Source organism: Ochotona princeps, chromosome 21 (assembly GCF_030435755.1).
Source record: "Ochotona princeps isolate mOchPri1 chromosome 21, mOchPri1.hap1, whole genome shotgun sequence".
NCBI classification, from domain to species: Eukaryota; Metazoa; Chordata; class Mammalia; order Lagomorpha; family Ochotonidae; genus Ochotona; species Ochotona princeps.
In genome coordinates this window covers 35459234-35480878 of record NC_080852.1, presented here as the reverse complement: position 1 = coordinate 35480878, position 21645 = coordinate 35459234, and the positions used below count along the sequence as shown (strand labels likewise).

The window sequence follows — 21645 nt, the reverse complement described above, 5'->3', positions numbered from 1 at the left end:
AGCACCACATCCCATATCAGAGCATGGCTGGGGTCCTGGCTGCTCCAACTCCTGTCCAGCTCCCTGCTAATGTGCCTGGGAGGGCAGCAGAAGACGGCGCAAGTGCTTGGGTCCCTGTACCCCCATGGGAGTGTTTCTGGGACCCAGCCTCAACTATCTCCAGCAGTCAGGCAGTGAACCACTCACTGGTGGACAATCTCACTATCATCAGCCTTTCAAATAAATGCATAAAAACAAAAGCAAACACCTGTTTCTTTTAAAATGTGTCTCTGTGTGTATATATGCACTCCACATTCACTGAATGAATGGATGCTGCATAAACAGCTCAATTCACCAGGCAGCAGTGGGAGGACAGGGCAGGGCGATGAGCACCAGCGCTCCGCCTCCCCAGCCTAGCTGCACCTGCAGACAGACTGGGGCAGGTCCATGGGGGGTCAGCCCCCTGCTGCCTGGACACTGCAGCAGAGTCTGTGGGCAGGGCTGGATGCAGGTGGAAGGATGGGGAGCAGACCTCACAGGCCATGCTCTCTCCCTAAAAATAATGCTCAGAGGTGAGCATGTTGCATTCAGCAACTACCACACAGTCCACACTCATCCAAAAAGTGACTTACGGTGTACCTGGCTGACTGTACAAGTGCCCTGAGGTTCTCCTGCCCAGCATACAAAGCCGAGCACAATCATATACTCTGTGTCCACAGGCAACTCCCTCCCTCCTGCCCACCCAGAGGAAGCCTCCTGCCAACTGGCGGCACACACCTGTGAGTGACCCCTAGGCTCCCACATTCACAGGGATCCATGGCTAAGGATACCATGTGAATGACACATGTGCTGTATCCTATCCTGCTTCCTAGGCAGACACAGCTAATCGATCACAGCTTCACTCCGAACACTAACTCACTCATCAGAACCTGGGTGTTCTGGGTCTCCAGGAACTTAACAGACAATAAACATTAGCCTACAGGGACCTGTGCTGTGGCACAGTAAGCTAAGCTATTGCCTGCAATACCAGCATCTCATGCAGGCTTCAATCTGAGACCTGTCCACTCTACTTTTGGTCCACCCTCCTGCTAATGCTCCTGGGAAAGCAGTAGAAGGTGGACCAAATGGAATCCTGCACCCATGTGTGGGAGACCTGGATGCAGCCCCTGGTGCATGACTCAGCTCTGGCCATTGCAGCCATCTGGGGAGTGAACCAGCAGATGGAATATCTGTCTCTCCCCCTGTATCTCCCTCTCTAACTGCCTTTCAGAAATTTTTTTAATGTAATCTGTTACAGATTTACTGAATTTTGAGTTCTGCCTATGGTTGCTATGGTAGGGCCAGAACACATGATGTCACTGGTCTTGTATGGCCAGACGTTCCCCTACCCCACCCTACAGTATCATTGAGGAACTAACGATGGAAAAGCACCAGCACTAGCTGTATACTCAGACTCCCGAGACAGAGGAGCCTGCAGCTGCCGCGAGAGCCCTGGACATGGTAATGGCCAGCTCTGCATGGCAGAGCAGCCACTGCGTGCCCCCCGCAGCTGCTCATCCCTGATCCTTGCCAACACAGAAGCCATGGTCCACATCACACCCATTCTGACACAGGTCCCCAGGGCCCAGAGAGGTCCTGTGACATGTCCAGCATCACAAAGCAAGGAGAGGTGGATGGCATTCACACGCGGCTCATCAAACCCCGACTCACAGTCCTGCAGAACCACACAGTAGACCTCTTTCTAGAGTGTGCATCTATTTTCAGCCTGGGTCTGGCCAGTATTCGCGGCGACTTATAGTTGCCTTGCTTTTCCTGGTCCATGCTGGCAGACTGGGGGTATCTCTCCTCCCACCTGTTCACTGCGGCCCCAAGGGCAGGGGCTCCCCCAAGAGACCCCCCATTCCCTCTCAATATCAGAGGTCAGCCAAGTCAGGGTAGCCTTCAGGGCCCCAGACTTGGGAACAAGTGCTGGGTGTCCCAGAGGTGCGCACCCCTAGCTGGCTTATGTGTCCAGACAAGGTGCCAAGATGCCCTTTCAAAGCCAGCCTCCGCACTCAGCCCAGGCAGGGCAGGAAGTGCTGAGGACCGGCAGCCCAGCCCCACGAGTACACAGAAGTGCACCTTGTGTGTTGTGTGCTTTGCAATGACGGAGATAGAGATGTGGGACATTACTGCCAGCGGCTAACCCCAAAGGGAGGCTGTGTGCAGCCAGTCTCCCATTGCTGGGGAATGAATGACCCAAGCCAGCCCCCACACAGGAGGAGGCCTGCCCACCCCACAGTCTGTGCCAGCGTCTCACAGGCACAAGGCTATAGCCAGACCTTCCCAAGGGCTCTGTGACAGCTCCATGGCCACTCCGGGGCTAAGTGGCAATGGGCAGGGCTTTGTCCTCTCCTCAGCGTCTGCCCACTTTCCCACTGTACCTGCTGCCTGGCCAGCCAGGAAGTTGACCTCCACGTACCCAATAGCCACTCCTCCAGCAGCATTCACAATGTGGCAGGAGCCTTCTGTCCGGCAGCCATCTCCCCTCTCCCTGGAACCACCCAGAGCACCCAGGAGGGGGACCTGGTTTTTTGACAGGGTTCTACCAGCCAAGGGAGGTGTGAGGGGGCGCACCTTCGGGGATCCCACCTGGGAGGATGAAATGCTGTCTACACGAGGCGCTTGGCAGCTGTGATCACAAAGCAATGATGTCACTCCCACCAGGCCCTGGCTACCTATCCAAGCCTCCAGGGAGCTCTCACCATCCCATTTTATAGGTAGGAATGCTAAGGTTCAACAAGACCCAAAGACTGTCCTCAAGGGCCACACAACAGCACGGGCTGGAACTGCCTGATTCCCCAGCTCCTCCGAGCCCCAGCCTCAAGCCCTTGGAGCTATTTGACTGGCACTGGGAAGAAAGCTTCCATAGACTGCAGACATCCCCTTTTTCACACGGAAGCTGCAGGTCAGAGGCCCCGAGTCAGTGCCCAGCAAGGAGGGCCCCACAGCAGGGAGTGCTGACAGCATCTGCCCTCTCCACACCACGTTGCCAGAAGAAGCCAAGAGGGCTGCCTGGAGGAGGCATCAGACAGGGCCCCTCAGCCTCCACTGCCTTTCCTGTCAGTGAGCGACAAGCAAGGACAGAGCCACAGACCTCAGCCCAAGGGACAGTAACTGCCTTCCTCCATCCGTGTGGCCCCTTGCACAGCACACACCACACTCTGGTAGCAGAGCGCCAAAGCTCCCCAGCTGCCCCTGGCTACTCATTAACCAGCAGGTGGGGCTGGGGAAGGGAGAGCAGGGGCTGCCTTCGACCCTGCTCCCAGCCTGGGGGCTGTGGACACCAGGGTCAGGCCACCTGGGTTGAAATCCTTCCTAGTGAGACAACCTCAGGAACAGCTGGTTCCCACGGGCGTCAGTTTCCCCATCTGAACAACAAAGTGGACCCCAGTGCCCGGCTCCCTTGGTGACTGTGGCAGCAGCACCGGCCGGCATCCATCCATAAACGACTCAGCAGCAGTTGGTCCTGTCTCCATCCGTCTCAATCAGGCTGTCGAGGGTCAGCTGAACTGGTACGGTAACAACCCCCATCCCGTCCCGTGGAGTCCTGTAGATGGTTGGTTGGTGATGCTCAAGCCGGGAGCCTAGGAGGGATGGCAAGCACCATGGACATGCCATGCAGTCTGTGGGTTCCCTCCATTCCCCACTCTGCACCGTACGGAGGGGAATCCTGCTGAGCCTGCTGGGACATCACCACCAGAACACACCTCCGCGAGGTCAGGCTGCCTGTGACGCAGTGCGAGGCTGCACACTAGCTCTCTGCCTCCCCTCCCAAGTGCCCCACGGGCAACCCTGGCCCCGAGGCAAGGGCACTGAACCCTCCTTCCCCCGCCTTAGAAATCCCTACACAGGAGGCCGGGGTTTGCAGATTCCAGAGCGAGTCACAGGCCAGCAGAGCAGCAGGCTGAGCCTGAGGCTGTGTGGTTCCAGGGTTGGGGCTGCACAGGTCTCCAGTGTCCATCCTACTGTGAGGTGTGGGGTGCATCTGTCACTGAACGCCCCAGTGAACACCCTGAGAGGGACTTCAAGAATGAGACGCCCATTAAACCCACTTCAGAACCCCTGTGAGCCTCAGCGGAAAAGGCCAAGAAAGGTTTTGGTGCAAGCAGGCGGTAGCAATGAGTGCAGTGTCACTAGGGGCTGAGCTTAGATAGCAGAACTGTGTCAATGAGCAGGCAGGGAGGAGATTTGGTTAAGCAAGGGCCCTCCCCTTGGAAGGATGGGGCGAAAGGGTGCTGCGCCTATTTACTCCCCGTGATTCAGCAGCTCCACAATATTCTGGTGACTTTTTACAGAACATACAGAGAGGATGCAGCGACCAGGGGAGACACACTGGGTATTGGTTGAACCGGCCCTGTGTTACCCAGAGCAAGAGTTTAACAGGTTCCTTGGCTCCTGGCACATCCCCCCTCTGCAGGATGGCCGCACTTACCCCTCCCAGGGGTCAGTCCACCTGTCCTCTCCATCAGCTCAGGCAAGCCTCCAGCCCCAGGCTGGGACTCCAGAACAGTGCTCACCCCTCCTCCCTGTCACACACAGGGCCCAGGCAGACCCAGGTGGCCAAACCCAGCCAGAGAACACAAGCCCATCTGGGCACAGCGTCCCAACCCACTTACATTTTGGAAGCTGCTCAGAAGGGGCTGCAGTTCTGGCTCTGCACCTGTGGGGAGAACAGAGGAGCGGCGTGGTCAGGACCCACACGCACACAGAGTTCTGACCAAGTCCAGGAGAGGAGAGTCAGACCATCCACCCCCCTACAGACACATTCTTTCTCTTTCCCTCTCCACAGGAGTCGGGGTGTCACCTTGCTCCCCTGGGGAAGGCTGCCTTCTGCTAGCTAGCCATGGGTAGCTGGGCATCCCCAGCCCAGGTTGGGCCGCCCACCAGCTCCATCGAGAGGAGATGCAGTCAGCGGCACTCGGAGCCTCCAACACTTCTCCATTTTGTAGGGGTTGGGGGTGGGGCAGACTTTGTTTTGTCTCTGAAGCACCTGCCTGGGGCTAGGGCAGAGGCCTCCGCCTCCCAGGCCACCCACCAGTAGAGCTTGGCTCTGGACGGGAAGGCTCCCCCAGTTCTCAGGACAGAAAAATGCAGTCAGAAGAAACTGGTCCCTTACCTAAGGGAGACCCCTGTTTGAACGAACACTGAATCTGGATTAGCAGAGGCGGGCAGGGGTGAGGAGGAAGGTCATTCGAAGCCTCCGGGACTTCCTCATTTCTCTGCCTGGCCCTCCCAACAGTCGCATCCCCAGACGCACACAGGCCGGGTAGCTGCCAGCAAATTAGCTGACCTCTTGGTTACGTGACGGGCCCCACCGGCTCCTGGGCCTGAGGGGTAGCAAGGACTCACAGCTCAGCGGCATCTTTGTGTCCCAGGTCCTGTACCCGGCACAGAAAGCCCAGCATAAACAAGACCAGGGTGGTCTCTGCTTTCCCTGCGCATCCCCGCCTGGCCACACCCCACCCACACCATGTCACTTCCTGGGCGGAGCCTCAGTTCTGGAAAGGTCAGTGTGGGTCCTTCAAGGGGCCATGTGCATCCCACTCTCTAGAACACCACGGGAAGAGGAATGTTTAGCTCAGAGCTCAGGGAAGAGAGGAAGCCAGCTCTGTAGGCTCAGATGGGCACTCCACCTCTGGGGGTCCAGCCTGCTGGCGCCAAGCCGATTCTGGGACCAGCCTAAATCTACTCCCCTGGAAGACAGCGCACACCTGTTCTCAATCCAAGGGGTGTGGGTGCTGCCAGGTGGGTGTGCGAGCCAGGCCTAGCCAATTAGAGAGAGCTTCCATGATTGGGCTCAAGGACAGGCACCTGTCAGTTCCCAGGTACTTAGAACGATAGCCAGATATGGCTCAAAGTGCTGGGGAAAGACAGGCCCTTTCCAGGTTGGGTGGCTAGCTAGGGAGAGAGGGGACACCCAGACAGCTGGGGGTACCCCAAAGAGAATGGAGCAGATACCAGGAGACGGAACCCCAGAAACACCACGAATCAGGCTCCATGCCATCCCTCAGCACCTGGGCCTACCACACAGTGGAAGGATTCCGTAAACGCTGTGACTCCTCGGTCTCCTTTGAACCCCAACAATCTGGCCCCCAGCACTGCCTCAAGAGCACCGTGGGCTCTGCTCATCCCTTACCTTTCCCTACTCAGCCCAGCGGAGGCGGGGCAACCACGTGACAGACAGCTGAGGCCCCACCCACAGTCATCCTCCCTGTGGCAGAGGCTCAGTCTGACCCCGCCCCAGCCCAGACCCCAGCCCCAGCCCCAGGGATGTTGTCAGAATTAAGTGCCTAGGGGGCCTCATACTAATGGCCCGTAGGGGTCTAAGTGGGCCTGAGATCCTACATTCTGGTAAGTTCTCTGTTCCTTTCTGCTGGTCCAGGGATCCCATTCCAAGAGCACAGACTCTGCACCTGCACTATTCACCCAGTGGCTGAGGACCAGGGTAATGGAGGAGCAGACCCCTAATTTTAAAAAAAATGCTCCCGTGGTTGTCAGGATGGGTGGGCCAGGTCCCAGGTGAGGCCATTACCCACGTAAAAAGCAGAGGTGGCTGTGAGAGTCCATGCTGCCTTCTCGGGTTCCAGCAGGCCGCCAGGCTGGGCTGCCAGAAGCCCAGAGATTCCCCTACCCATCCCCCCATCTGTGGAGCAGTCAGCAAGGCCAGTGCCAAGTCCTGCTGCAGGGCAGCCGTGCACGCTCGCAGGGAGCAGGGCCTGGCTGGCTGGGCTCGCCCTGATTCACATTGCTCTTGGCCAGCCCCAATGAGCCTCCTGTGGCTTCTGGATGGCAGACATGGTCAGTAAGCCTTAAGAGGCTTTCCCGCTGCAGTCCCCTCCAAGGTGGCACTGGCCCAGAGGCCCAGCTGGCCCAGCTCCCAGCCCCAAGACCTTGGGCCAGTTACCTGCTCTGGTGACCTCAGGTTTTCATAGGCAAAATGGGAAGAATAATGTCTCGGGGGAGTCTCGGGGGTGGGGGGGCACAATCTGGGGAATGATGTTTCCAGAACACAGGGCTGGGCTGCGAGGGCTGGGCAAGGTGCAGCACCTGGGGTTCCTGGGAGAGCTTGTTTTGGAGCGGGAATGGTGAATCCCCATGCACACTTTTCCTCACATGGTTTCCATGAGCCTTCTGGAAGCCTTCCAATGTTTCTTTTTCAAAACTTGCATGGATATCAGCTTCCCTTTCAATTCCGGGGGTTTTATGAACTTTCTGAACCACCCTTATCTCAGGTGTCCCAGAGCTATTATCTTCTTTAACTCTTCTACTCCCTCAGTCCAGATCCTTCAGAAGTCAGACACCAGGCCCCCTGCCCCTGCCCCCACCCCCCGCACCTGCTGCTTAGCCAGGGGCCTTTAGCCCCCAAGTGGGAGCTACAAGATTCCAACTCCAAGAAGCACTTCAGAAGGCTCATGGGAAATGTGTGCTATGGGAACCTTATGTATGGGTTTCAAGTCCTTGCACTGAAGGAAACTTCCAATTCCACTCTTCTTTTTAAAAGATTTATTTATTTAATTGAAAGGCAGAGTGTAGAGGCAGAGATCTTCCATCCTCTGGTTCACTCCCCCAGGAGCTGGAGCGCCATCCAGGTCTCCTGCATGGGTGCAGGGGCTCAGACACTTGGGCCATCCTCTGCTGCCTTCCCTGGTACACTGGTAGGGAGCTGGATTGGAACTGGAGTAGCCAGGACTTGAACTGGCACTCTGATATAGTATGCTGGTGTCATAACACCAGCCCCAATTCTATGTTTCCACAACCTTTTTGAAGCCCCGTCATATCTGATGTTGTTTGTGATGACATCACTATGAGACAGCCCAAGGATGTGATGTGATGTAAGCTGCTTCTGCTTCTGCTCCGGCCCTGGCCAGCGGCAAGCAGGGGCACAGGTAGGTGGGTTCTGCCTCCCCGCTGCTGAAGGCTTGGTCTCGGTCAAGGCAATAGCAGACAGGGGCTTCTGGCTGCTACAGTGCCTGTCTGAGGAAGGCTGGGTCTCGGGAGCGAGGCAGCACAGCCTCTTCCTGGCATGTGCACAAGGAGGTGGTGGGGTGCTGTGGGGAGGTTGCAGCCCCATCTAGCGCAGAGGCCATGAGGCTTCCACAGGGAGCCATGGACGGACCTGATGATGGAGACTTGAGTCTCACCCCTAAGGAGGGGCATCCCTTGCCGCCATGCTGCCTGAGTCAGTGCTGGCCAGCTAACGGGACCAGGAGCTCTCACTCCTGACCAGAATCAACCTGTCATTATGCTGCCAGGGCTAGGCCAGAGCTCAGCTGGGAAAGTGGCCAGGGGTGCTTGAGGACTCTGGAGAGCAGGAAGGGACATGGCCGCTCCACTTTTCCCACGGAGCCCAGGTAAAGCTGTGGCCAAGTGCCCACCAACAGCAACTGGCTGGGATTCACGACACACAGCCAGGGCTGCTGGGAGACCCCCCAGGCCTGGAACAAGAAGGCTGGATGGAGAAGAACTAGACAGAGAAGGGCAGCGGGACACAGAGTCCTTCTGCAGGGTGCGGCTGCTGCTTTTCTCTCTCTCGTTTTAAGGTCATCTCTGATCTTTATCCCACTAATGGTGGAGTGGACAGCGTCACTGCAGCTCTGCCCCAGGCGCCTCTAAATCCAGGCCCCAAACTGAGACGCCTCCTTGCATAGTGGGGACTAGAACTTCCTGAGATTCCAACAGGGGGCTTCACCCTCACCTCAGACAGTACCCCACGTGGGACCCTGCACCCCGACACCATGGAGAAGGGTTTTCTGCTCTGTTCTTCAGCAGGTAACTTCCCAGGCATGCGAAGCCCCCAGGGTCACCCTTCCCAGGTTGGGGAAACAGGACTGCCAGGGTCACAGAGAAAGCCGAAGCGAAGGGCATGCAGGTCGTGGTGCTGCACTGGCTGACTCTGGGCCCTCACTCTGACCAGGGCCTCTGTTTCCACTTGTGCGGCTGCCACCAGACAGCTCCATGGGAGCATGATCTGGTCTGTTTTGTTTGCCAGCCAGTCCCCAGGGCCTATGACATACAGGCAACTGCTGAGCAGATGACGGAAGGAAAGTGATGGGCAGACGAATGGATGGTGATGAGTGGTTGGGTGGTTGGGTGGATGGGTGGGTATGAGTAGATGAACAGGCAGGTGGATGTCATTTCCAAACAGGGACTCACTCAGATGTCCCAGCTGTGTTCCTATCTCAGCAGGGAAAGCAGATGTTCCTGATGTGTTTGTTCAGCACCTCTAGGAACGGGGCCATTGCCCTGGGTCCTAGTGTGTCCACCCCTCCCCGAATGTCATCCCAGCCAGGATGTCACACGAGATCACCAGTGTCTGGACAAGGGCCTGAGTAAAGGCCACAGGAACCCAGGGCCAGGCAGCCTTAAGCCCCTTGGACCTGTGTGACATTTTTGAAGGCTTGCTAGGTGCCAGGCACCACTCAGGAATTGCCTCGTGGCTCGGGGTACATCCCACTGCCACATGCAGGGAGGGATAAGGAGCAATGCAAGCAAGGGCCTCAGGGACAGAACAGCGCAGGCAGGACCCAAAGAGCTGATGCCAGGCCTCAGAAGGGACCAGCCACGCCACGGGGAAATGTAGAATTTTCTGCAGGTGAGAGGGAGACTGGCTGTGGGCCTGACCAGCAGGGCTGGGCAAAGAGTTTGATCTTGATCTTAAGGAGCACTGGGGGGACTTGTGAACCAGACAGCAAGCAGCACAGGGGAGCTGGCCCTGGAGGCAGCCCCATTGCCCTGGACTCCAGTGGCTTCTTTTAGTGGTGGTGACAGTGGGTACCACTTCATGCCAGCAGGAAGGCCCCAAAGCCACACGCTGAGCCACCCTCTGCAGGTGCCTCATGGTGGCAGGGGAGCAGCAACATTCTCATGGCCTCCCCTCCCATGCCCTTTGTCCCCTGGGCTAGAGGCCTCTGTTCACTGAGCCTACCATGCTCCTCCACCCCCACCCAGCAGCTCTGGGCTGAGGACTTCCCACTGCAAAGGAGACAATGGAATGGGGGGTGGATGGAACAGAGGGGGAAAGGGGCAGTGATTCACTCAGCTAGTTGTGGAATGCAAGGAAAAGCTGCGCAGAGGAGTCTCAGGCCAGCCAGCACCGGGAGGGACCCTGGACAGATGCAGGCCTAGGCTCCATGCGGGCTCAGTGAGGGCTGGGCAGGCCCCAGGGTGAGAACAGTTGAAGAAGGCCACTCTCCTTTTTTCTGGTCCAGGTCTGATGAGATGCCTACCTGAGGATGGCAACAGTCCCTTGCCAGGCCCACCCCCCATGCCATGACCTCACTCCCCCAGCCTGATTCAGGGTGCTCCTTGTACAGAAGAGCTGTACAGAACTACTCCCTTCGCCGCTCCCCCCACCGCCATGAGGGTACAGTCCTGACACCTTCCTCATCTGGAAATACTGAGCAGGCTGAGGCTGCTTCTATGGGTGCCTGCAGGGCACGTTCAAAGCCACAGGCTGGGCATGTCATTCTCTGAGCTGGTGGAACTGGAGGTCCCAGGAGCAGGATAATCCTTTTTGTTTTAACACGGAAAGGGTCCGCAATGGCCTGTGGTTATCCAGACCCAAGCGAACAGAATGGAGAAGAGTGTGATGTCATTTCTCCTCCATGGCTGGCTTGCTGAACAGATCTACATAAACCCTGAATCACAGAGAAGAAAAGTGATCCACAAAGCAACCAAGAGGAGTTTGTGTCTGTATCGTCCCCCAAGAGAAGCAGCAGAAGCTGCACACAGAGGGAGATGCACAGCCTTTCAGGCCTGTGTCATTTCAGAAAGAAAGCAAGATGACAGACAGATGTCCATCCTGTGCTGGCTACAGACCATGGTCCATTTTCAGTGTCCATTTCCATGAGGTGTCTCTTGGCTGTGACTCAATGTGTTAACAAGTTAGTGTCTGTCTACCTTGTGACACCTCCTGGAGACAGCTTCAGCTCTCCAGAAACGAAGACACAGTCCACGGAAGAGTTGGTCACAGACACTCGCACAAGTTTTATCCAGAATAGCCCACATTGGAAGCCACCAAGACATCCACCACTGGGCAACAGCCAAGCAAAGAGGGGTCCAGCAGCCCCTAATGTTCATGGGGGAATCTAAATCATGACAGTCCCCAATAGCCCAAGCCCTCCAACTGCTGTCTTCCCTACACGCCCGCCTGTGACAAAGTCTAATTTATAAGTTAGGACAGTAAGAGATTAACAGCAATAGCTAATAGAAAGGCAACAATATACTGTCATAAAGTCATCTACGAGGCGCACATTTCTGGAATTTTCCATGTCACCCTATCAGGTTGTAGGTTGGCCACAGGTAAGTGAAACTGCAGAAAAGCAAAACTGAGGGCAAGCAGAGGTGGCTGAGTGCCCACACAGTGGAAATGCCACTCAGCAAGAAGGGGATTCACCGTGGGTGGACACACTCGGGGACATCAGGCAGAGAAAAGTCAGATTCCATGTCAAACTAGCCGCTGCACAGCCCACTGACAGGAAGTGGCTCCAGATGAGGCCAAATAAACCAATGGCGACAGAAATCAGCAAGCAGCTTGTTTTGGGAGCCAGGGATACAAGACAAGTTTCCAGGGTGCTGGAAGCAGGTGACTATCCACAAGAGCTACTATAAGCATAGATGTTATGCTTTTGATTTTAAAATATTTTTGGAAAATAATAAATGAGAACTTTTTTAAAAGGCAGATTCCGAGACCACCACCTGGGGCTTCTGAATGGGCCTGGCTTTGGGATCTGGATATTTTTTTTTTTTTTTTTAAGGAAGGAAAAAGAAAAGCTAGAAAAAGAATTCCAAGTGATTGTGTGTGTAGCTTGGCTGCAGGCTCAGCAGCCACCGCTTCACGCCCTGGGGGTTTGCCTGCTGGTTTTCACAAGATAGGCTTGCTTGGCCAAGTCCCTTGCTCTGCCTCCCCCAACCCCCTACTTCCCACCCCTGGCATCCACCTCCACTCCAGGTGAGGAAGGAAAACCTCACAACCCCTCTACAGCTCACCCTGAAGATGCTTGGGTACATGCTCCGGGGAGGTCAACACCAGAGAATTAATGGCCTGTACACCTGCCAGGCAGCACACCCAGGTCTTCACCCCAGGTGTAGTGAAAGGGCTTGGGGCAACATTCACTGGCACAGAAAATGTTCCTGCTCTGCCCAACAGCATCTGAGCCACGACTGGCTCCTGAAACAGCCTGGATCTTGGCTTGCCATCGGGGTTCCCCGGGCTGTATGTTAGCCTGGCTTCTCCCCCTCTGGCCTCAAACACAGCTGGTCCTACTTCTATCATTGCTGCTTAACTTCTCCAGTATTCAAGGCCACCAATCTGGCTCCTGTCCTCTTGCCAGCTGAGGACCCAGGGACCCTGCTTCATGTCATAGTGCTCTATACCTGCTGTGCCCCCCTGCCTGGCATGTCAACTCCCAGGAGAGACCACTCCTCTAGCACCTCCTGGAAGAGGCCAAAGTGCCTCTGCCACACTCCACCTGTGGATGCGCAAGGGACAGTCTGCCCCTTATTCCACAGATAAGGAAACTGAGGCCTCTGGAAAGGGTGCCTGCAGGGACTAGAGCAGGCCTTGGACTTCAGCACCCTGCAGATAGCCATGGTCCCAGAGCCACCGTGGGTCCTAGCTCCCTCTGTACTAGCAGCTCCCCAGGAGCCAACATTCTACCTCAAGTCCAGTGCCTGCCCACCACCGGGCCTACCCAAGCACATGGGACACATTTAGAATGATCTGGCAGCCTCACTTGAAGGCCACCTGGGCATGCCACCCATTCACACATACCCTGGCTGAGACAAGTGGACAGCCTTAAAACAGGAAGACACTGGCCCCTCAAATGTGACTGGTGTCCAGCGCTTGTAGAACTGGGGGGGGGGGGGGCAGCCTGCACCTGCCAAGGTGGCTCCATTCCACCCCCTCCCCAGCTCCCTCTGGCTGCGGCCAAGCTGAATGGCAGGCAACCCTCGTCATGCGCTTCTAAAGTTCCTCAAGATCCCCAGGGATGCGGCCACTGACTCGCAGGTGTATCGCCACTCAGGACCTTTGGAAAAGACATCCAGAGAAGCACAGAGTGACAGATCACTCTGCTACCTGCTGCAGGAGGGGCTCCAGGGAAGACACAGGACAGAGCCATGGTGCCAACGGCTCTAGCCCCGAGGATGGGAGCACCTCTGCCCCTGACTTTCCCCGCTTCCCAGGAAGTCAGCATCCAGAGCCCACGGTGGGGAGTCCTTTGGAAACACAATGGAGCCACGGTGCAGTCAAGGCAAAGGCCTCCATGCATCCCGTGTTTTGCCCATCTATAAAATGGGCACCACCCAGCAAGAGCTCCAGACAGGGATCTAATCCCCTCAGGGATGGGGTGAGAGGGTCTGGTGGCAACTGCAACTCAGGGCAGGCCAAGGGGAGACTGGGAAGGATGAGGACTTCAGAGTGTGCTACCACAGACAATGGCGACCTAGGAACTCATGACCCCTCTAATCCGGTGCCCTGTGGCGGGGCCGGCTTTACAGCTTACCACAAGCTTATTCAGACTCATCTGCCTCAATCCCCTCAAGGACGCCAGCGCTGACATTCTTGTTGCTGGGACAGCCGAGCCCAGTTGCAAAGACACCAAGAGAATTGCCCAAGGTCACCTGTTCATGAAGACAGGATACAGCACTCCCAGGACCTGGTTGCTGCCTTGGGTCCCTGGCTTACTCACCCAACTGGCAGACTCCCCCTGCCCATTTCACAGATGAGGAAACTGAGCCTAAAGAAAAAAGTTTGCCCAAGGTCAGCCGGGGGCTGAGCCAGACCCATGACCTCCAGCTGGTCTGCCGGTCCTACCCTGTTGTGGGGTCTCAGCCCACTTGGGCAGGGGCCCTGGCAGTGCCCCCACACCATCCTGATGAGCTCTCTTCCCTTGCCCAGCCCCCACCTGTTCGAGCCCACCCCACACTCCCGGGACAACTCCCTGGTCTAGGAGGCAGGCATGCAGTTGCTAAGCGCTCACCCGCTCTCCCTCGTAAAAATAAACTCCCTCTGCCTGAGAGGCTCTGGGTGAGATCCCCTCCCTTCCAGCCAGCAAAAAAATTAAAACGAAATTGTGCAAAAGATCTCCTCGCGACATCTACTGGAACGTTGGCTGTGACCAAGACAGCCGATTTCCTCAGTCCAGGAGAACCACGCAGCACCGACCCTCAGCCCCCAAAACCCTCCTGTTGGGGCATCTGGTCGGGCCCTAAGCAGATCTACTTTCCCTGGCAGGCTGGGGGTGGGGTGGGGGACAGACTGCCTCTCCAGCCTGTGAAGCTGGTCCTGGGGGAGGCCGGGACCTGGCAGAAGCTGGGCAGGGACCAAAATAGCCAGAGCAGGGGCGCTGCCCGGTACACACCTCCCTCCCAGCCTGCACCCACGGAAGACAGCTCACAGGTGCCTTCCAATCCAGTGAGGCAAAGCCTGGACTGCCAATGGTCCGGTTCTCCCTACACAGCTGGGAGGGGAGTGGCCCAAAAGAGGAACCTAAAGGGCGAAGCAGGGAGGATGTGTCCTGCTGGCCCTACCCGCGGTCCCTGGCTGTCCCTCTGGACCTCGAGCTCCTTGCTCAGATTGGCCGGACAACGGGCACTGCCTCCTGCACGCTTCACACACGGGCAACCTGCAGCCACCCTGTCACCTTCCCTAGGCAGTATCTGCCCTGGAGAGCCTGGCTCTGGGCCATTCAGCCCTTTAGGCACCAGGGACGCCCCCACCCACCCAGGGACAATCAGGGGCACCAAAATACCCCCAACCAGAGCCTTGAAGACAGAGGGACGCACACGTGCGCACAGCCTCTTTCCCGGAGGAGGTGCTCACACAGGCGCACGGCAAGGACGCGGCGCCGCGGCCACACTCAACCGTCTCAGGCGCACACACACAGAGCCCCGCACCCAGAACACACTGAGGCACACATGAACACGCTGTTGGGGGCTTCAGAGGTACGCACATATGTAGACATGTGCAGGGATCCGACGGGCACGCGCACAGGCACATACATCACACACGAACACACACACACACACCTGCAGCCTGCACCCGCAGCGACCGCCCTCTCCTAGGGAAACAATAACGGCTCCACCGGGGCACTGGGCGGGCGACCTCTGTTCCTCCCTCGGGACGAGAGGGGCGAAGGCACCGAGGGCGCTAGGCGGAGAAGGGACCGAGTCCCGCTGGGATGTGGGAGGCGGCTGGAGCGCGGGGCTGGGCAGCAGGCTGCAGGCGACGGGCAGCTCCGGCTCCGCGCGCCCGGCACCCCGTCGCTCCGGTACCTGGGCTCGCCGCGGCGCTGCGCTCGGTTCCACCGACAGGGAACTGCCCGCCGCCTCGATCTCCGACCCTCGGGGTCTGCGCTCCGCACTCGCTGTCTGCGCGGCGCGGCCTCTGGGCTAGCGATCCTCAGGGCTCGGCGCTGGCGGTGGAGAGCGGCTGCAGCCAGGGACCGGGGCTCGGCGCTGGCGGCGGCGCGGAGGAAGCGGTAATTTATAAGCGGCTTCTTCCTGACCTCGCGTGTCTGTTGTCTGAACAGGCAGCTCTCAGCATCACCCATCCTGCTGGGTGGAAAAATACCAGCTCGGCCGGGCCAGGGGCGGGGCACGGGCGGGGCCTGGGCACCCAGCCCCGCCCACGAGCGGGACACACACACACACACACACACACACACACACACACACACACAGGCACGCGCACGCGCGCACACAAAATGCACGCACGCGCGTGCGGGTTCGGACACACAAAGAACCGGGCTCGCCTCGCTGAGGGCGCGCGCACACACACCCTGCAGTGGGGCGGGGAGTGCTGCATCCCAGGGCTGGTGCCAAGTAGTACAGCCCCTGTCTGCAGAGGAAGCACCAGAGAGACCCTGGCCCAAGAGGTCCCCCCTCTGGTCACACACCCATCCACCTGACTCAGGGGATGAGACCTGGGGCTGCTGAAGCAGCGAGGTGGGATGATCCTACAGGTTCTCCCAGCCTCCCCATGCTTGTAAGGAAAAACTGGGCAGGGTCACTGAGCTCTGCCTAGCTGGAGGAGGCCCTGAGGCCCCAGCATCCTGGTTGTATGACTTTGGGCACTTCACAGATGCTCTGCATGCCTTGGTTTCCCCAACTGTAAAATGGAAACAACCATAGCCAAGCCAATCTCCACTGGCTTCTCCGAGGAGCCAAGGTTAACTTAACAGTGCAAGGAGCTGGGAACAGCACCCGGCACCCAGCACCCAGCACCTGGGAGGTGCCAAGCGAGTGTCAGCGTGGGTGACTATTTATAAGCGGGGCTGGGGTGTGCGCCATTATTCTTGCCCTTATTTGAATGCACGGCTCCTTGGAGACCGTTTTCCACACCAGCGTCCTGGCTGAGCAGCCAGGGAAGTGCTGTGTGACCTCCAGCGAGATCTCTCTCCAGCTGTGTTCCCCCGACACCACTCTGCACCTGCATGGCTGTGTGAACAGCACAAGAACCCTTCCACCTCCTAACTAGAGAAAAAAGAAACAAGGTGGCCAATAAGGTGGCCCAGTCTGGCCCCCTGCCAGCTGTGGCTCTCTTCCCCCAGGCAGTACCGAGGAGCCCAGGGGTGTCACATCCCTCATGTCTTCCTTTGAGGGCCCTGCTGTCGGCTCCAGCCTGGCCCTCCAGCTAGCTCTGTCTCCCCACCCTCCTGGCACAGGGCCACCCGCCCATGCCTTCCCCAGCCCTCTCTGCTGGCTGCAGAGGGAAGGACCAGTAGTGCCTCTCCAACGCTGCAGTGTCCTGGTTGACATTCACCTCTGAGCACACCTTGGCCCTTTGTAACGGTAACTGTACCCATTGTATGGGTGACAACACTGAAGCTGGAGAAAACAAACAATGTCATGGCCAGGTCCCTCTGCTTCTCCTAGCGTGAATGAGATTCCTCTCTGAACTGCAGGGGCAAGAACTCCTCTGACTCCTGAGCTGTGTCACTGCCCGCAGCGCTGGCAGGCGAGGCCAGAGAAGGCCACAGGTCACAGCATTCTAGGCTGAACCAAAGTGAGGCTTGGGGCCTGGTGCTTTTGCCCCCATCAAGACTGTGAGTCTAACACGGACCTAGCACACAGCTGACACTCAACAAATGCTTGCTGCTTTCATGGTATGCCCTGGGCAACTTAGTGCATTTGAGGACGTTAACCCCTTCCTTCCCCCTGGAAGTCCTACCAGGTCAGCACTATTGTCCCAGCACTGCAGAGAAGGGTAGAAACTTGCTCACCCAGAGTCACCCAGCTGGGGCTGAGCGTAAGCATCTGGCTCCGGGGATGACAGTGAGATATGGGTGGCTGCCAGATCAAAAGCAGGGGCAGCTGGCAGGAGGGAGCAGAGGAGGAGCCAGGAGGAGGGTTGGCAAGAAGTGGGGCAGGGACAGGATGGCCAGGCAGGAGGCGGGGCTCGCCTCTGCTGCTTCCAGGCTGTGTGACTTGGGACTGCACGCCTGCTCACTGGACTTCAGTATCCTGCCCCCAAACCTCCCACCACACACCTGTCACCTGGGATAGCAGCTTTGCCCGGTCAGGCCAGTGTGAAGAGAAGTCAAAGTTTTTAAATGGAGGGTCCCTGCACTGCAGTCAGCTCAGGGTTGCTTCTTTGGCCTCCACTTGGCTTTAAAATGTTTAACGCAGGTTGCCATGAATAACAATACAGGGGATTTCACCATGTGAAAGTCTGTAGGCTTGAGGTGGGCGTGGTGCTGATTGCTATGCTTCTGAGCTGGCTTCCTGCTAAGATGTCTTGGCAGGCGGCAGGTGGTGTCTCAGCACTTGTATCCCTGCTACCCATTTAGGAAGTGTAGACTGTTCTGGGTTCCTGCCTTCCGCCTGGCCAGTTCTGGCTGTTGCAGGCATTTGGTATGTGAACTACCAGATAAAAGATTTCTTCTGACTTTCAAGTGGATTAAAATGAATAACCACTATTTTAAAAATCTGAATTTGAGCCCGAAGCGATGGCTCAGTGGCTAAATCCTCACCTTACAAGTGCTGGGATCTCATGTTCATGTCCTGGCTGCTCCAATTCCCATCCAGCTCCCTCTGCTTGTGGCCTGGGAAAGCAGTAGAGGACCCAAAGCCCTGGGACCCTGCACCTGCATGGGCTCCTGGCTCCTGGCTTCAGATCAGCTCAGCTCTGGCTATTGTGACCATTTGGGGAGTGAACCAGCAGCTGGAAGATCATTTTGTCTATCCTTCTCTCCATAAATATGATCTGATCAAAAGAAAATAAGAAACAAGGAAATCTCTTTAAAGAAAATCTTAATTAGTGGTTTCTCTTGAAAATTGCCCATACCTACCTGTGCAATGGTTGGGAGCTAGGGGGAATATCATTGTTTCCCGCATGGCCAGTTGGCTCCTGAATGCCACATGCTGATCCTTGCAGGGGCTCGGGTTTGAGACACATGCTCTTTTGTGCCCTGTTCCTGACCCCTGGCCAGGGCAAGGGAGCTGGAAGTTGCAGAAAGACTAAGTACCCACAGTGGCGAATGCATTGGCACTGAGCAGGGACATCCAGGAAAACTGGGCAGAGGTTTCCCTTGGAAGCCAAGTGCTAGGCTGAAATTCCACTGGGACTAAGTGCCCATTTCCAGAATGAAAATGGACAGCGGGCAGAGCTCCTGGGAAGTGCCCGCTAGGTGCTGGCCAGGTCCCAGGATTCAGGTCACAGCCATTCACTGGCTTTTTCCAACAGCTCTGTATAGAAAAAGAAGAGCTGTGCATGCCCCAGTCGGAGTGCTGGGTTCAATACTCGGCTCCAGCTCGTAACTCCAGCTTCGTGCTGATGCACACCCTGCAAGGCAGCAGCCGCAACGGCTGGAGCTGAGCTAATCTGAAGCCAGGAGCCAGGAGCTTTCTCTGGGACTCCCATGCAGGTGCAGGGTCCCAAGGCTTTGGGCCATCCTTGACTGCTTTCCCAGGCCACATGCAGGGAGCTGGATGGGAAGCTGGGCCACTGGGATTAGAACCAGCACTCATATGGGATCCTGGCTTGTGCAAGACGAAGAGTTTAGCCACTAGGCTATTGCTCCGGGCCCAGCTCTCTGTGTCTTATTCTCTGCAGCTCCGAAAGAGAAAAATACATGCACCAAGGCTCCGAGAAAATCATTCATTTCTTGCCAGGAAAGATCTGGTGTAGGCCTGTGGGAGGTGCAGCCCACGCTGGGGAACCCGGCTGGCTTGGCAATGGCTGGCTCTCGGTAGGTACCCACCTTACAAGGTTGGAGCTGTGTGACCAGCCTTGTGGAACCCTCAGGACACCACTCCCAAGGGCAGCCCTGAGGAGACAGAGCTGTAGGGGCAGGCTACCAGGTGGCCCTCTCCCCATCCTGGTCACTGTCTCTTGTACTAGTCGTCACACACACCACGGAGCCTTCAAGCATCTGCTTCCTGCTTGCAATTCCTGCCTGCGTTTCCCAGGCTGTGTGTCCCAGAGTGAACAATGTGACTTGGACATGCCTTAGTGTCCTGATGGCACAGTGAGACTAATCAGAGCCTGCCTGCCTGTGATGGTCAGGAGGACCAAGACTAGTGCCTGGCATACAACCCTATGGTGGCCAGCTGGGACACCTGCCTGGTCTCCCCACACTGTGTGTCCCAGGGCCTCCACCAGAGTTGCTGCCTCCCGCAGCTGTTCCATAGCCCGAGTCTCGCTGGGAGCCCCAGCAGCACCCAGCCTGGAGCCTGGGGCGCAAAGGACCTTGGGAAATGCTCACTGGGTGTGGCCTGTGGGCAACAAGTCCTCACTTCCTCCTCCCTGCGGGGCAGGAGAGGTTGAACAGCCCCAGAGCCGGGCAGAGGGGGCCGTGTCAGTGCCAGGGGACAGACTTGAGGGGTGGGAGACGGGGATGCAGGAGCGCCTTCCTTCACTCACTGATGTTGCGACAGTCGCTCTCAGCCCTACACCACGCAGGACCAGGCTGCTGTGGGACTCCTCCCCGAGGCTTCCTCTCCCTCCCTGCCACTTCTCCCCTGCCCTCCTCCTGCCACCCTGCCCCCCTGCCCCCACCGAGTCTATCTCAGGAGGCAAGTAGGATCCTGGACTGCAGAAGGTACTTTGGCAGTTTCGGACAAGGCTGCACTGTTCCCATAGGGCTTTGAGCCTGCAACTCCACACCCAGGTAACACCCACCCAAAGCTGACACAGAGTGCGAATGGCTGCACTGGTCAGAACAGCCAGAACAGGAAGCAGAAGAGGAGAGCAGAAGGCAGGGCCTACTCGGACACCGCCCCACACCGGGTGTGAGCCCCAGCATGGACCTCCACATCAGGCAGCCTCGGTGAGGGCACCAGGGCAGGGACAGGGTTGACCAGAAAACCCCCAGAACCCTCTGTAATGTGGAACACTTCTACACCGAGACTCAGCAGGAGCAAATGCTGGCCTGCTCTGGCCTGGAGCTGAGTCTGGGCAGCCTAGTCCTCACCCCAGTGCCGGGCGGTGGCAGCCAGCAGCGCTCCCTGGTAGTCTGGCACCTGCAAAGATTGCGCTGGTGCCCGGGTCAGGGTGGGAGTCTAACATGCACTATTGAATGTTGTAGCCTGGGTTTTCCACCACTGCCCGCCCCTCCCCACCTCCCCTTTCACTACCTGCAAACCTACACTGGTCACTCGGGGAAGAGGCCTGGCTATAGGACTTCAGCCCCACCTGTGACAGTTTCCTGTCATTCCCATCTCCCTGGGCCAGCAGGTGGGGACAAGGAGCAGGATCCCAGCCCTGAGTAGATCCTTGGGGTCTCTGCCTCAGTTTTCCCATCTGTGGCATAAGAAGGCAGTCAGGGAGGGAGGCCCAGCCCTGCCCTCCTCCAGCTGGAAGGCGATCCAGAGCAGGGCTTGAGACCTTGGATTGCAGGGTCAAGGCGCAGTGGGGAGTTGGTTGGGGGTCGTGTTGCTGGACCATACTGAGAGTCATTTAGTGCAGGGGAGAGGGCACTTGGGAGCAGAGCAAAGCTCCCAGCCTAGCCAGACCTTCACAGGGATCTCCACGTGGGGCCCATCAGTGTGAGAGGCGGCTAAGATCCAAGAACTGCAGCCCCTTGGGGTCACCCAGGAAGCTCAGGACACCTGAAATTGGATTTGCCTCCAGATATTCCGATGTCACAGGGCATTAGAGGCTGGCCTGGGTCCTGGCCCTCCTGGCTGCTGGGACCCGAGCAGCGTGGAGTGGCCCAGGCGTCCGCAGACAGAGCTCAGTCTGCTGCATTCTTGCCTGGGCCTCTCCGTGGCTGCCTTCTTATATTTGGCTATTTCCCTCCCTACACGCCCCCAAACACAACAATTCAAAATATTCACTGCTCCCAGACAATAAACAAAGCTGGGGAGGCAGGCAGCTAGCTCCCTGACTGTTTTGTTCCCACTTATGGCCTGATCCAAGACTGGCCTGATTGGGCCCTCGGGCCTGGTCATCAGAGCCAAGGCAGGGTGGGCCCAGCTGGCCCCAGCCCCAGCTCCACTCCTGGAGTCCCAGGGGAGCCAGGCAACCCCCGCCCCCTGCCGATGCTGGCTACCCAGGGAGGCAGAGGCCGAGAGTGTGTGTGCCACCACAGAGCAGTGCTGCCCAGGGCCCTCTCACCTGTGATTTCTGGCCCTGGAGGGGATCCCAGGCAGGCCCTGGGAGAGGAGACAAGCAAGGCC

General features: G+C 57.6%; 1 protein-coding gene across 2 annotated transcripts in view; it reads right to left on the bottom strand.

Annotated features, from left to right (window-relative positions):
- Window positions 1-15558, bottom strand: part of SLC6A6 (solute carrier family 6 member 6) — a 64272-nt gene extending 48714 nt beyond the window's left edge. Inside the window, exons 1-2 of one of the 2 annotated variants that reach the window (XM_058679035.1) lie at window positions 15298-15558; window positions 4638-4681 (exon numbers count right to left, since the gene is read on the bottom strand). The gene's annotated coding sequence lies outside the window, so the exon portion shown is untranslated. The remainder of the gene's footprint in view (window positions 1-4637; window positions 4682-15297) is intronic. The other variant, XM_058679036.1, reaches the window with a different exon arrangement.
- Window positions 15559-21645: the final 6087 nt, after the last annotated feature.